Consider the following 11,701-nt stretch of genomic DNA (forward strand, 5'->3'; position numbering starts at 1 on the left):
CCGACAAAGGCGCCGTTATGGCGGCGAAGTTTGGAATGAACTCTCTGTAGTACCCAGCCAATCCAAGGAAGGATCGCACCTGCTTCTTGGTTTCAGGACGTGGCGCATTGAGGATCTTGGTGACGTTTTCCAACAAAAGCCCCTTTTGACCTTCCTTCAGTGAATGACCTATGAAGTCAACGTTGTCGGTCCCCAAAATGCACTTGCTGGGTCTCACGGTCAGATTGGCTTTTGTCAGGCGGGAAAACAGTTCCCTCAAAGTCTCCAGATGCTCTGCGAAGGTCTCCGTGTGGACTAGCAGATCATCCCAGTAGTACACAACATTCTTCATTCCTTTGAGCATTTTTCGCATTCCCCTCTTCAGGGTAGCACCACTGTTCACCATGCCAAAAGGCATCCGCAGGCACTCATACGTTCCGTCTGGAGTTGCAAAGGCGGTCTTTGGTATGTCCTCTTCGCGCACAGGAATCTGCCAATATCCCTTGCTGAGATCGATCTTCGAGAAGATCTTACTGCCAGTTAACTGTCGGAATAGATCAGTTGCCGTCGGCATTGGTTCAGGGTCAAACACGGTGATCTTATTGACTTTCCTGAAGTCAATGCATACCCTGTTTGTGCCGTCTTTCTTCTTGACAACAACAACGGGAGATGAGTAAGGGGATGATGACTCACGGATGACCCCCATCTTCAACATGCTGTCGATGTCCTTCTTCAAGGATTCCCGAGCCTGAAACGGGATAGGGTATGGTTTTGAGCGAACAGGAACGTCAGATGTGAGGTGGACTTCATGTTCGACCAAGGACGTAGAGCCTGGAACATCAGAGAACCTATGGGTGAAGTCGCCCATAAAATCATGCAGCTCCTTCTGCTGGTCTTCCGTCAGGTCAGGTCCTAACTTGACGTCATCCACTCCCTCTTTCTTGTGGAGGTCTCCCAACTCCAGTAGTTCCTCTCCGTCGAACTCGTCTAGTTCGGCTGGTTCTTCCACACTTGCTGCGACCTGTACTGCTTCCGGAGGTCTCTCCACATACAGTTTCAGGAGGTTAGCGTGGTAGATCTTGGACTTCTTGCCGACATTCACCTTGTAGTCGTTGATCCCTACCACGGCCTCAACCTCGTATGGGCCTTTCCACTGCATCAGTAGTTTGTTGTGATCAGTGGGAAGCAGTATCAGCACTTTGTTACCTGGTGTAAACTTCCTGTTTACGGCTTTGCGGTCGTAGTAGTGCTTTCCGCTATCCTGAGACTTTCTCAAGTTTTCTCTCGCAATCTCGAGAGTCTCCTCCAGTTTCTCTCGCAACTCGAACACGTACTGGTAACTGTTCTTCACTTCAGGTGTGTCCACATCTTTCGTCCACAATTCCTTTAGTATCTGCATCGGGCCTCTCACGGTCCGCCCGTACATCAGCTCGAACGGGGAGAATCCAGTGGACTCTTGTGGCACCTCCCTGTATGCAAACAGCAAGGCATTGATGTAACGATGCCACTGCCTTGGCTGCTCACTGCATAGTTTCTTCAGCGTGGACTTCAGCGTCGCATTGAATTTTTCGACCAGCCCATTGCACATCGGGTGATAGGGTGTCGTAGTCAAGTGACGAATGCTCAGCAGCCTGTTGACCTCCTCCATGCATTCAGAGACAAACTGTGTCCCCAGGTCTGTGAGGATCTCTTCAGGAACCCCAATTCTGCTGAAAATGTCCACAAGTGCCTCGGCTACAGTCTCGGTGTCAATTTTCTTCAGAGGCACGGCTTCTGGGTACCTGGTTGCATAGTCTACCAGGGTCAGTACCCAACGATGACCCGCTTCACTTGGCGGTTTGATCTCGCCGATGAGGTCAATGGCCACCCTCTTGAAAGGTCGGTCGATCAAAGGCATCTTCTGCAACGGCACTTTCGGGACCCTTCCTCGAGGTATGGTTTTCTGGCAAATATCGCACGATCGGCAGAATCGAGTCACATCTGCATGCATTCCTGGCCAGTAAAACGCAGCCTGGATTCTGTCCGATGTCTTCTTGACACCCAGGTGACCTCCCATAATAGAGTCGTGGGCCACCTCCATCACCTGGCGCCTAAGTGGTTGAGGCACCAGAACTTGACGTAATGGCTTCCCACCGTTGACTCTCGGGTGCTGGAACACTCTGTACAGGATCTTGGCCTTTACTTCAAAGTGCACAGTGCCTTCGCCCTTAGTCATCTCCTTGACAGGACGACTCCTGTACTTTGTCAAGGTCAAATCAGCTTCCTGTAGCTGAATCAGCCGATCCCTGTCCACGACAGCAGTTGCAGAACTGTTGGTGACCCTGAGTGGCGTAGTTGTTTTGTCCTTCTTCGCCTGGGCTCTGGTCGTCACAGCGCTTACAACCTGCGGCTGGTCGCGGCGATGCACAGTTGCTCTGTCATCTCGTAACAGTTCGCTGACATCTTCATTCGCGAATGGCAGTGGGTCTTCCTCCTCAGCAGCAGGCTGAGCTGAGCCCATTCTCCATTCGAAATCAGGGTCATCAGGACGTCTCGCACCCCCAATGTTCCCAATTAGTAGATCGTACAAGGGCTTCTTCAGGCAGACGGCCTCAACTTCTCCGGTGAAGTATGGAGTATCGATCTGGATTTTTACCACTGGTGCCTTCACGCATTTGCTGTCAGCCATGAGCGTCCACTTGAAGTCACCAGTGAACTTCTCTGTCGGCACCAGATCTTCTTTGACAATGATTCCATTGCAGCCCGAATCTCTGAGAACAGTCACTTCCTGCTTCTCAACAAATCCCTTCGACACGGGCATGTTCGACACTGACACAGCTGCGCTGGCAACGACAGAGATTGACCTGCCATTGGCGAGTAGAAGCTGGCCATCAGATATACATTCTTCAACGTCCGATGGTGTAGCCACTTGCTCGGCAGCCCTTGGAAGTATGACGCTGCTCGCACATACTTGTTGGTTCGAGCCACTCGTTTGCCTCTTGTTGTCGTAATATCTCCGTCGATGTTCTTGCGCTTTGTCATTGACATGTCCGTTATTTTTCTTTTGGGGACAGTTGGCGACTCGGTGGCCCTTGGCATTGCAATGGAAACACGTTATGTTCTGCCCTTCATTGGATGATGGTGCGGACTCAGTTTGTCCCTTGGCAGGTTGGTTTCCCTGGTTCCCGCTCTTCTGGAAAGGTTTTGATGACTTTGACGTCCCCAGGGTCCTTCCATGAGCAATGAGATAACGCTCAGCAGCATCAGTAATGTCCTTCAAACCCCGCAGTTTTTGCTCTTCCAAGCGGGTCGCCAGGTCCTTCGGGCATGCATTAAGGAACTGCTCCTTCACGATCAAGTCCCGCAGACTCTCGTATGACTGCTCTTCACCTGATAACTCCACCCACTTCTGCAGGTATGACGACAGGCGCTCCACAAACTGGCTCGGTGTCTCTCCAGACAATGGCTGGCATTCGCGGAAGCGTTGACGGTAGCCCCTTTCAGTGAAGTTGTAGCAACGCAACAGAGCTTCCTTCAGTACATCATAGTCTCTGGCGTCATCGTTTGAGAGTCTAGTGTAGACCTCAAGTGCTGCCCCAGTCAAATGTGCGCTGAGTTGAATCGCCCAGTCGTCGCGCTGCCATCTAGCACTCTCAGCGAACCTCTCGAATCTTGCAAGGTAGCAGTCGATCTGGTCCTTCCCGTCAGCGAATGCTGGAAGTTTCGGTGCCCTGTGTAGCATTTGCTGCTGGTTATCTCTTTGGCGTGGTGCCTCGTGCTCAGTTTGAACACGCACCATTTCTGTCTGAAGCTCTAAGCGCTTGGTCTCCATTTCTATCTGGAGCTCTAAGCGTTTCAGCTCCATTTGCTTTTCTTCACGCTGCGCTTGTCTTTCTTCACGCTGTGCTTCTCTTTCTTTTTCTTCACGCTGCGCTCGTCTTTCTTCACGCTCACGCTGCGCTTGTCTTTCTTCCCGCTCACGCTGCGCTTGTCTTTCTTTTTCTTCTCGCTGCGCTTGTCTTTCTTCACGCTCACGCTGCGCTTGTCTTTCTTCACGCTGCGCTAGCAGTTGTGTCTGGGACTCGACGAACTCCGTCAGCTGCTTGCCTTTCAGTCCCAGTTCAACTCCTTTTGCCCAGAATTCAGCCATTCTGGTCTTTTCCGGTGCGTTCGTCTGTATTCTTTCACAGCCACGAACGTAGACGAATGTAGTCTTCTAAAAGAACACAGTCTCTACTGCACCTCCGATGCTTCTCTCGTCGCTGTTCACCTTCGTAGACGCAGGCTGCCACCCTCCTCGTCTAACGTGACGGCGCACTCTGCTCACGATACGTACACGACGTACCTCAGTCGTATTTCGTAGTATTAATGCACTAGCTCCGCGACGAAGTCCGTCTCGTCCAAACGGCAGCTAACCTCTGTAATCCCGATACACTCCGGCGTCGCTCACCGTACCGAGCTGCGGCGATTACCAAACTCTTCACCAGTCACACCGAATCCACGGTTCCGTAGTCTCAATACTGATCCCTCAGGATACACCCGATTGATGGCTACCTCCTGTGACTGTCTTGACGCTGGTCCTTGTTGCTGGAAAACCCTTGGCGTTAAACGTAGATCCTTGGCTTGGCCCCCAATTGTTACACGACACTTGAGATTGCCACAAGTTCTCAAACGTCGTATAGTTGTGTTCTTTTATTCTACGTCGCCCGTCTTCGCAGCAACAGAAAACAACTCGTCAAATTGAGTTCGAGGATTTATTCAGCATTCAATACATACAACTGCACAACATAGCAGAACTCAAATAGAAGCTTTTTTTAACATTCAAATCGCGCTGGCATATATAGTAAATACTCAATCTCGAGAATATTCCAGACCGAACACGATACAACTACATTATACGAGCCGTGCATGGACTAAACTAGCGACATTCTCTTATGACGTACATCAAAAAGCGCCGACGCACTTAATCCGAACGAACGCCACGAACTCACACTAAATCAGCATGGTAAACAACTTGTTTTGACAGGACTAGAAAGTTCACCTGCATTCTCGTCCAAGCATAAATATTGTGTTTACAAAATATAATATCGGTACTTTCCCACAAAGTAAAAATAAGTCAACTACATGCAACACACAAAACTGAACCAAAGCTCAGCAACGGTAGCGTTTCCTAACACATACTGTCTCCGACACAGGACGCTCCATCTGAGACACATACTGTCTCCGACACACGACGCTCCATCTGAGACACATACTGTCTCCGACACAGGACGCTCCATCTGAGACACATACTGTCTCCGACACAGGACGCTCCATCTGAGACACATACTGTCTCCGACACAGGACGCTCCATCTGAGACACATACTGTCTCCGACACAGGACGCTCCATCTGAGACACATACTGTCTCCGACACAGGACGCTCCATCTGAGACACATACTGTCTCCGACACAGGACGCTCCATCTGAGACACATACTGTCTCCGACACAGGACGCTCCATCTGAGACACATACTGTCTCCGACACAGGACGCTCCATCTGAGACACATACTGTCTCCGACACACGACGCTCCATCTGAGACACATACTGTCTCCGACACAGGACGCTCCATCTGAGACACATATTGTCTCCGACACAGGACGCTCCATCTGAGACACATACTGTCTCCGACACAGGACGCTCCATCTGAGACACATACTGTCTCCGACACAGGACGCTCCATCTGAGACACATACTGTCTCCGACACAGGACGCTCCATCTGAGACACATACTGTCTCCGACACAGGACGCTCCATCTGAGACACATACTGTCTCCGACACAGGACGCTCCATCTGAGACACATACTGTCTCCGACACAGGACGCTCCATCTGAGACACATACTGTCTCCGACACAGGACGCTCCATCTGAGACACATACTGTCTCCGACACAGGACGCACACACACACACACACCAAATTTCTGGTGCAGAGTGGGATTTTTGTTCATGAATTAATTCCTTAAAGGCACAGTAAGCCTCCCGTAAACCATCACAGATACGGTCAGGCTTTTACACACAGTACAAACACCCTTTCATTTAAACACTCACCGATTGAGAACATCCTGGGTGCCCTCCGTAAAGAGCGAACAATTTTCAAAGAATTTATTTGTGCGTGGTTTATCTTACCCCTGAGCCATCGTGAACCCGTGTGATCCAGTTTCCCTTTTTCACAATGTAGTCGTCAGTTAGTCATTTGAATGCGACTCGATGTGAGCTTATTTACAATAGCACGTTTGTATGCACGAAACAAACGGCTGTGGTTCACAAGAACTCTAGCGATGGCTTTTGACTGTTGAGAGGAACGGCGATATGCACTTACAAACCGTCGTCTGCTACGACCCTTGTGTGACCCTGCTTCCGGGCTTTTCTTTTTTCAAACTTTCACAACTTCGAATTGTACTGATCTTGTCTTGATGAAAAAAGAATTCTTTTATGATCAAAGAATGTTTGTGTAACAAGCTGTCAATTTATTATTTAGATTTTAAAAGTTAGGTCTAGCGCAAAAACGCACCACGGTCCAAAAACATTTTGATAATCATCGATTCACGGCTACATGTATCGCCAGTTTACATCGATAGAATGAGACCCTGAGTTCAGGATGGGTCCAAAAAGTGTTCGCCGAGACAATCTGCAAAATTAATTCTTTAAAAATTGCTCGCTCTTTACGTAGGGCACCTAGGATGTTCCCGTTTGGTGAGCGTTCAAATGGAAGGGTGTTTGTACTGTGTGTAAAAGCCTGACAGTATCTGTGATGGTTTACGGGAGGCTTACTGTCCGGGCGTGATTTCCGGTATGATAACAGCCGTCCAGCACCAAAACGAGGCGCCATTGTTGTAGAAGACCAAGTCCACGAAAATAAATTCTTCGAAAATTTCTCACGCTCGACAGAAAGCAGCCAGGATGTTCCCGTTCGGTGAGCGTTCAAATGGAAGTATGAATTGTACTGTATGTAGACGCTCGGGGAGCTCTGTGATGGTTTACGGGAGGCTTACTGTGCCTTTAAAAGCCACTGGTGTCAATCTGCCAAATGTATTCATGAACAACCGGAAGCTGTTGATTGTTGGTGTGTGTCCAAGTGGGGGGGGGGGATGTTTTTATCCCATGCGTCTGATATGGTGAGTGGAAAGACTGAGCATTCAACAGAGGGCAGGCAGCTGTAGTAAAGTGACCACACTGAAAAGTGTCCAGCGTTACGACCCTACTACAATCATTCACTCCGGTCACGTGATAACAATAGTGGTGATGCTGATTATGACGATGTACGCCTTGGTATGATCGATACAACCGCACGTATAGTATCAATCGAATTATTGACGGGCGGAGTGGCCTCTTGGATACGACATCGCCCTCCTAATCGAAAGGTCGTGAGTTCAAATCCCGGTCGCGGACGCGGCCGCATGGTGGGTTAAGGATGGATATTTTTTCTGATCTCCGAGGTCAACTTATGTGCAGACCTGCTAGTGCCTTATCGATATATCCCCCTTCGTGTGTACACGCAAACACAAGATCAAGTGCGCACGGAAAAGATCCTTTAATCCATGTCAGAGTTCGGTTATAGAAACACGAAATTATCCAGCATGCTTCCCCCGAAAGCAGCGTGTGGCTGCCTGAATGGCGGGGTAAAAACGGTCATACACGTAAAAACCCACTCGTGCAAAAACATGAGTGAACGTGCGAAGAAGGAGAAGAAGAACAATCGAATTATTACTACCCCGACTTGCAAGTACTCTGCTTGGAAAGCTCATTGACTACGTCAGTCGAGTCGTGGTAGTGTTACGATACGTGCTGACTATTGATTGGTTGTCTTTGTGACCTTAAATTTGCCTTTGGGGCACTGCACATGAACGTGGGCGATGTATCACATCAGGAATATATCAATATGCAACTATGTTATTCGTCCAGGATTACATGACGTCGCTGAGTTTCTTTCGCAACTTTGTCAGTTGATTCTATACAGTTCTACTTCTACACTCAGCGCGGGAAAACAGAGCGGGTGTAACATTATCAGGTTTCTCATACAACCAGCTTTCTCATTCGCTATTATATAAACCTGAACTGGAATGTTGTTTTTTGGTCAAATTAAAGAAGTACACTTATTTGAGGGAGAAAATCATGTCAGTTTCTTGTAATTGAAGGAAATTAGTGGCGAAATTCAATAGATTTCACCCCAAACTTCGATTCCTTCCCAAACGTGCTCCGAGTGGGTTACGTCCCTTGAATGAGAAGGGAAGAATGTTACGATGAAGCACATTTCTGAGTTTAAATAAGTACTATTTTTGTTGTTGAACGAATTTGATTCCATGAATGTAAAGTGCCTGATGTCGATCATCAGTACTATGGAAGAGAGGGGGGGGGGGGGGGGGGGGGGTTAATGTGGAGTTTATACAAGACCAACAAGGCCGATTGGGAAACCTGGTTTAATGAGAAATCTGGTTGCGCTACTCGGGACGTGCGTAGATAGCTACGCGCCATAGTGAAGACATCCCCTTTTTTCCTCCCCCCCTCCAGGGAGCGTCTGTTGTAGGGGAATTACCGCAACACTGAATTAATCTATCTTTTAATCGGCAGAATGTTGAATTCATCAAATGCATCTGATTGACTGCTGCTGCAGGGGTCGTGCAAGATGTGCGTACATGTAGGCTATATGAAGCATAACTCATAATAAGGTTAGGTAAATTGGTAGAGTTTCAGCTGAAACATTCTTTTTGGATGTAATGAACACAATTGAGATGGAAGAATATCAGGCAAAAAATGTGTAAAAAAAATAATGTTAAGAATTATAATCAAGTGAATCAGAGCGCTAATAAAACTATCTTACTGTCGTTTATATTTTGAACGTTAACTTCCCTTTGATTTTACGCTCCTCCCAACCCCCACCGCCAATGATAACCTAACACAATGCAGGATTGTCAAACATCTTCCTCACAAAGCAAATCAGTTGATTTTTGTTCTAAATCACACCAGTATTTACACCGTACTTCGGTGACACACTCTACCTCAGACCTTCCCATGAACATAACTATTTCATTTTATTGCCAATTTATGTATTCCCATGTCATTTATTATGCATGAAGACGCCAAACGATATATCATGGTGCATCTCATTTTCATTGATTTCCCAAGTTGTTGCTTTCCTCGGGAAATAGGTCACCGGCGATAACCCCCCGCACTCGAGGTAACTAGGGCACTCTTTGTATACCCCGAAAGCTATGGGGAATTGAAAGGTGCTCGGTTCAGTTTAGTAAGAATCTCTCTCTCTCTGTCTCTTTCTTTCTCTCTCTCTCTCTCTCTCTCTCTCTCTCTCTCTGTCTCTCTCTCTCTCTCTGTCTCTCTTTCTCTCTCTCTCTCTTTCTCTCTCTCTTTCTCTCTCTCGCTCTCTCTCTTCTCGTTGATCACACACACACACAAACACACACACACACACACACACACCACACACACACATACACACACGCACGCACACCACAACCATCGTAACATTTGATTTGATTTGATTCGAGATATCTCTCTCTCTCTCTCTCTCTCTCTCTCTCTCTCTCTCTCTCTCTCTCTCTCTCTCTCTTCTCGTTGATCACCCACACACACACACACCTAATTCTTAGCTTAGGTTAACACTTCTATTTTCTTATTTTATCTTCTTTGATTTCTTTACTTATTTCTTTAGGTAGGCTTTTATTTCTTAGGATAGGTTTAGGATAGGTTTGTCTTCTATTTATAATTTGTAAATACAGTCTTGTCATTGTTTATTCTTTCTCGTTTGTTATTTTTTCATTCTTCGTTCGTTTTGTTTTGTTGTCTGTGTCTCACGCCGTTCGCCACGCACCTCAACTCTCCTTCGGGATTGTGACAATTTGATTAAAGATCTTTCTCTCTCTCTCTCTCTCTCTCTCTCTCTCTCTCTCTCTCTCTCTCTCTCTCTCTCTCTCTCTCTCTCTCTCTTATCTGCATTGTTATGTGCGTTTGTGTGTGTGTCTGTCTGTGTATATGTTCGAGCGCACGTCGGCGTATGCTTTTTTTGCCTAGGCATTATTTACCCCAGCAGTTTTGGAAGGCGGTTTCTTGTATGTACATATCGCTTCTGTGTTTGTCTTAGAGTGAGCAGATTGCCTGTGTGCAAGTCCACGTCAGTCCCTGTGTGTTTAAGTGTCGGTGTAATAACCTTGCCACTGGCAGCTGATGGAATGATAAGCTGACTGAGTGACTTTGATCGATACATCGCTGCCACTACAACATTGTCTGGCTTTTACGGTGTATGTTGGCCTTACGCGCGTGTTATCCTGTGTGTGTGTGTGTGTGTGTGTGTGTGTGTGTGTGTTAGCATGTCTGTCCGTCTGTCTATGTGTGTAAGGGCGTAGGTGAGGGTAGAAGGAGTGGAGAAGGAAGGGTGAGGGGGGTGAGGGCTCGGCGAAGTGTTTTGTTTTCGGGAACGGTGTTTGGGCAGTGTGTGTCGAGACGGGGATTGTTATGTGAGTATTGGGAGGGGGGAATGGGAATGTGTGTGTTTTGCATGTCAGTGTGGTTTGGGTGTGTGTACGTTGTGCAGGTGTGTGTGTGTTGATCAACTTCGTCAAAGGGTATTGTCACCATTTATCTCTTTTTTGACACAATGAACTTCATACTCTCACAACACACATTTTCGAAGTGTGAATCAAACATACAGGTACAGAACGTCAGTTGCGAGTCTTTGCAATACGCGGGGTCCATATAATGATCAGAGCATTTTGTCACACCATTTTCATTTCTCTCAACAAGCGTCACCTTGAAACTTATACGCTTTTGTTTTGTTTCTTTCTTTGCAGACGACAGTGCCAGGCTTGCCTTCCGAGAAATGGACGCCGGTGAAAGCTGTCCTTTGTCACGCGTGTGGACTGCACAGGCTGCATCTCTCTCGCTTCTGCTGCAACTTCAGTTGAAATGTGATGCACCTGCTACTTACTTGGCTGAGCAGCGCGAATGACCTTTTATATAGCTTTTGTTTTGTTCGAGAGTGAAGTTATTGATTTCGGATTGGGAGGAGTGTGTTGAGTAGAACGGTGAAATCAATTTGTGAATTGAACAGAATTGTCACAAACCTGGCATTCTGAATCAGAAATGAAGCAAACGACATCAGAAACTCATATTCTCCGCAGGTACTATAGTCAGTGGTAGAGCTAGAATAAGAAAATAAAGTCTACCTCAAGCGTGATATCGCTCATCTAACAAATGAGATACGGACACGCAACTATTGCATGAAAAAAACCTCCCAACTGTCAACGATGGACTTAACATTATCCGTGTAGAAACCAGCCAAACAGCAATGGCCACGTTGCCATCCGGAGGCTTTAAACCCGTGCAGCCCGACGGGTTTGTGATCAGTGCTAGCAGCAGGGAAGCTCCGAAGATAGAAATCACAGGAACGGACCCCCTGTGTCTGCCCCCACTGCCACTCAGCAGCTGTGACGTTGCGCTCTGCGACCGCGACGACTTCCATCACCATGGCGACGTCGGTGAAGCCATGGATCCCTTCGTGGATGAGCCTCACTCCTTCTCGCAGCAGCACGACCCCTGCGATTCCAGGCGCGGATTCCGGAGGTCGGAGGGGGGCCCGGGCAAGTGCCCCTCCCCGTCTCGCAACAGCCCCAGGCGCCACTCCCCCGTGCCGTACTCGCCCAAACGTCAGCACCACAGCCGCACCTCCGCGAGCTCCGTGACGTCAGACGAG

Source organism: Littorina saxatilis, linkage group LG5 (assembly GCF_037325665.1).
Source record: "Littorina saxatilis isolate snail1 linkage group LG5, US_GU_Lsax_2.0, whole genome shotgun sequence".
Lineage (NCBI taxonomy): Eukaryota > Metazoa > Mollusca > Gastropoda > Littorinimorpha > Littorinidae > Littorina > Littorina saxatilis.